General features: G+C 32.8%; 1 pseudogene; it reads left to right on the top strand.

Annotated features, from left to right (window-relative positions):
* LOC109132604 overlaps window positions 1–303 on the top strand; it is a 1,210-nt pseudogene extending 907 nt beyond the window's left edge.

The raw sequence follows: 5,681 nt of genomic DNA, 5'->3' as shown, positions 1-5,681 counted from the left end.
GGAAGAGCGGCTCTGCTCGCAGCTAGCGGAGTTGGAAGTCGAGTCTTTAGATCAGGCACGTGACTATCAGGATCTCATGGACCAAATCTCTCGTCTCTCTTCTTCTTCTTCTTTCGTTTCTTCATCATAGATTTACTTCCATTTATGTATCGTTGTGTATGTGTACAGATACGTTTGGTATAAATTATATATGTATGTATATTAATGTATTATTATTATTATTTATAAACTATAAAGATCGAATGGATACATGTTATGTTTTTAACATGAATATATGAAACGGTGCTATCCATGTCTAGTGAATAAGTATTTCTGATAATTTCATAATTTGTCTTGACTTTTTGACAATCACAAAAGATGTCTATGGGACCAAATAATATTTTGGCAATGATGTCATGCATGGTTTCGTAATGATTACGGCTAATACTAATTCCATGGAATTTTACATAACCATGAACTTCAAAGGAATCGTACGTCGAGGAGTTCATTATATTGAAAATTGAGTTTTGTCATTTTTCATTTGAGTGTAAACACAGACTTTCATTTAAAATGAATCGTCACATACATATCACAGCAAATAATATTAATAAACAGACTCGGATTTATTTTTTAATTGGTCAATGGAGACCGTAATAGTTTTTACGGGACGTAAAACGTGAAATTGTGTAAGGGTTCCATTGGTTGAGGCCTTGAGGGTCATATAACTCATATTATTTTTCTACTTAATTTGTAATATAAAAATCTACTGCAATATATAAAGATAGTAAAGAGGCAAGTGTTGACGTTCGATTTTGACGTGCTGTTTTGTTTTGCTATTGATAAAAATAACTTAATAAGTAAGTAGATGAGTTTTATCTTGCTATATTAACAGGAAAGTAGAAATATGAAAGTAACCTTAAAATGTGTAAAAAATTACATTCAATTGTCACTAAAAAATTTAATTAAAATGAATAAATTAATTAAATAAATATAATTAATTTCAAACGAAAATTGGGGACACATAAAATAAAATAAATTATAGAAAAGTAAAAAAAATCTATTAGAATCAAAACTAATTCGTATTTAAAAAAAATAACAGTTAAGATTTTAAAAATCTAATCGAATAAAATCTATATAACTACAAATTTTATCAAAAAGATTTTAATTTCCAGCACAGGTTAAAATTTTTATCAAAGATTAAATCTAATAAAATATATAACAGTTTCGTTTAACAGCTTAGATTTTAAAATTTATAAATAAAAAATAAAAGATATAGATATAGTATTGTTTAAAAAAGTTATATTTTTATTTTAGTCACCGTTCTTTAAGAAAATAAAACTAAGTTGAGATTTGAATATATTTAATGCTTGAAGTGCTTATTACAAATAAGAAAGGGAAGTCACAGAAAAAATAAAAAACAATGAATATTGTTTTCAAAGAGGTTTTTCAGAATCTTCACTAGCTATATTTGGTTGTTCTTTTTACATGTTAGTTATATCTTTTTGCTTATTTCACAACTATAGCAAGGATTACGTTTAATTGACAAACGTTTAAACAATTTTATTCATTACATGCAATATATATATTTTTTACAATAGAGTACAAGATTGGCTCAAATAAGCCAATGTAAATATTTTATTGACAGGTTTTCAATAAACATTTTTAAAATGCAAAAATTTTAATATAAGCAAACTGAATTTTTAATCACAAATCTTTATAAATAACATAATAATAAAATAAATTATTAAAAAATTTCATCAAAAAAAAGTTTAGTGTGCGTGTTTCATGAGTTAGTACATAGTTTTTGATTAATTTAGATGACGAGATTGTAGTAGTCCTTAACAAATAGCTCTATCCGACAAGAATATTCCATTCGTAGACTTAAATTGTTAACTTATCTATATTTTTAGTCAAAAAAATGAATTGACTCGATAACTTATCTATATTTGTTTTGTTTTATTTTGTTTTTTTTTCTTTTTCTTTTCTTTGTTTTGTTTTATTTTATTTTTTTTTTCTTTTCTTTCTCTTTTTCTTTCAGTTTCTCCTATTATCAAAAGCTCTCCCCACCACTATGAACTTCTATTTGTCTGGTGTATATGGACATCCTGTCCAAAGTGAACGCTATTTTTTCTGTGAACAATTGGAAGGGTTGGGGAGAACAAGAGTAGAGCCTTGATTACTTGTAGGGGATTTCAATGAGATACTCAATAATTCAGAAAAACAGGGAGGGCCTCTTAGAGATGATTGGAGTTTTCGTGATTTTAGACATATGGTCTCATCTTGTAACTTGAAAGATTTACAATCAAAGGGGGATCGCTTCTCTTGGGTTGGAGACAAAACCATATTATTAAGTGTTGTTTAGATCGATCTATGGCGAATTCTCGATGGTGAGCTGAACATCCTAATGCTGAAGCAGAATTTTTGGAGTTTAATGGTTCTGATTATAAACCGATCTTAACAAGTATAACTACCACCTCTGCTCCAATCTTCAAACCCTTTCGTTTTGATAAACGATTACTACAAATTGATGATTTTGGCAAAGTTGTGGAACAAGGGTGGAATTCATGCAAACATAACAACTGGTCTTCTATAACTGATCAAATAGCAAACTGTCGACGAGCTATGGCCAAAGGAAAACACAATGCCAATTTAAATGCATCAGTCCGCATTGATACCTTTCAGGCAGCTTTGAACAAGGCAATGGAAAGTCTGGATTTAAGACAGAGACGGAAAATACCAGAGATACAACTAAATCTCCTCCAAGCATATCGTGATGAAGAGTACTACTAGCATCTAAAGAGCAGAGACAATTGGTTGAATTATGGTGCTCATAACACTGCATATTTTCATGCAAGTACTAAAACTCGGTATGCAAAAAACTACATAACCTCAATCAAAGACGATCTCAACAACATATTCCAAGGTGATCAAGAAGTAGGACAACATGCTCAAGATTTCTTCACAAAAACATACACTTCAAGTGGTATCCCTGTTTCTCCTATTGACTTTGGAGACTTCATTCCTACGGTAACTGCAAGCATTAACGAAGATTTAACCAGAGATTTCACTTCCAATGAAATTTTCGAAGCAATCAGTTCCATTGGAGATGATAGAGCACCAGGCCCAGATGGACTTACTGCCCGTTTTTATAAACATTATTGGCCACTTCTTGGCGAGGACATTATTAAAGAGGTCAAGGAATTTTTTGCAACATCTTACATGAAACCAGGTATCAACCATACAAATATTTGCATGATACCAAAATTTGAGCAATCCAATACCCTATCGAATTACAGACCTATTGCCTTGTGCAATGTCTTATACAAAATCATTTCAAAATGCCTTGTGAACCGCCTTAAGAAATATTTAGATGCTATTATATCAGACACTCAAGCTGCTTTCATTCCTGGTAGATTGATTACTGATAACATTATGATAGCTCATGAGGTTATGCATTCATTAAAAACTAGATAACGAGTATCTACAAGTTATATGGCGGTAAAAACAGATGTAAGCAAGGCTTATGATAGGGTTGAGTGGAACTTTCTTCAAGTAGCTTTACAACTTTTTGGTTTTTCGGATCAATGGATTAGTTGGATCATGTCAACTGTACGATCAGTTTGATATTCAATTCTTATAAATGGCAATCCACATGGCTTAGTCATTCCTGAACGAGGGATTCAACAAGGAGACCCTCTCTCACCTTATCTTTTCATCATCTGTGCTGATATGATGAGCCATTTAATCAATTCCAAAGTTAAATCTGGTGACATTCGAGGTGTTCGCATCGGCAATGGAGTGCTTGCAGTTACTCATCTGCAATTTGTCGATGACTCGTTATTTTTCATTCAAGCAAATCAAAGGAACTATCAAGCATTGAGGGATGTCTTTGATGTATACAAATATTACTCATGCCAACAGATCAACAAAAGTAAATCTTTAATTACCTTCGGAGCAAAAGTCAATGGCCAACTACATAACCGTCTTAAGCACATTCTTCGAATACCAAACCATGGAGGTGGAGGAAAATACTTGGGCTTGCCAGAACAATTCAGGAAGAAAAAAAAAAGAAATGTTTAACTATGTCATTGAAAGAGTCAAAAACAGAACAAGCTCTTGGAAAGCAAAATATTTATCCCCTACAGGAAAAGAGATTTTAATTAAATCTGTGGCCATCTCAATGCCAGTTTATTCCATGTCATGTTTCAAACTACCAAAAGGCATCACTGATGAACTTGAATCGATCCTAATGCGTTTCTGGTGGGCTAAAGGAAATCAAGAAACTGGTATACCATGGATTGCATGGGAAAGGCTTCAATATTCAAAAAAAGAAGGGGGTCTTGGATTCAAAAATTTGGAAAAGTTTAATGATGCTCTACTTGCAAAACAAGTATGGAGAATCATAAAATATCCAAACTGTCTCTTTGCACGTATAATGAAAGCTCGTTATTTCCATGATGAATCAATCTTAGACGCAAAACAGAGAAGTAAACAGTCCTACGGCTGGGCATCCTTACTGGCTGGACTAGATGTTATTAAAAAACGTACACGTCACATTGTGGATGAAGGGAATACAATCCGGATTGGACTAGACAATTTGACTGATACTCATCCTCCTCGACCGATCAACGGTATCCAAGATAATATGTATGGGTGTCTTCAAGATTTGATTACTACCAATGGCACTTATCGTCAATGGGATGATGGCAAACTTCAGACCCTAGTATCTCATCTTGATCATGAAGTGGCATTATAACAAAACGGGAGAATACTCTGTCCGCTCGGGATATTGGTTGTCCACACATGATCCTACCTCAAACGATGTACGACCTTTAATACCACACGGTTCTATCCGGTTGAAAAACATTTAATGGACCTTACCAATATTGCCAAAGATAAAACATTTTTTATGGCGCCTATTATCAAAAGGTCTCCCCACCATTACACGGCGGAATACCAGAGGATGGATACTCAGAGATAACTCAGGTGCTTCACTTGGATGGGGAGCTTCAAGACCACCAAATGCAAATTCACTATTGGAAGCAGAAGGAAAAGCTCTTCTCATAGCCCTACAACAAACGTGGATTCGCGGTTTAACTTCCGTCTTTTTTGAAGGAGATTGCGAACAACTTACTAACATTCTGAATGGATTATCTTTCGATATATCAATTGATGGTCTTTGTCAAGACATTTTGATTTGGGCTTCTAAATTTCATAATGTTGAATTTATCTTCAAGAAAAGATCATGTAACAAAGCAGCTCATCTTTTGGCCAAATTTAGTTGTAGTAATTGTAATTTTTATTTAGATTGTTTTCAATCGTCTGCTTGGCTATATGAACAAATGTGTATTGATTTTCAGCATTCATAAATAAAATTCTATTTTGATGAAAAAATAAAATAAATAAATTGACTCGAATCTTCATTTTTTTGTTTCAAGATGTTTTTCTTATTCCCAAACAAAGTTGAACCAAATTAGCATGGATTAAACCGAAGTGAACCGAAATGAATATTGATAAAACCGGAAAAGAAAGCAGATACATTGAACCTGGACAATATAGGAACACAATCAAGTTGTGTCGTGTTAAAATGTAATCATCCCACGACCCACGCTTCGAATTTTATTCATGTCGTTACTATTTTTGGCATTTTTTGATAATTGGATTTGGGGGAAATCATATTCTTGATTTTTTTCTTTCTTTGG

The sequence above is a fragment of the Camelina sativa genome, chromosome 4, assembly GCF_000633955.1.
Source record: "Camelina sativa cultivar DH55 chromosome 4, Cs, whole genome shotgun sequence".
Lineage (NCBI taxonomy): Eukaryota > Viridiplantae > Streptophyta > Magnoliopsida > Brassicales > Brassicaceae > Camelina > Camelina sativa.
Note: the sequence above shows the minus strand (reverse complement) of the source record. Positions and strands in the feature narration are given on the sequence as shown.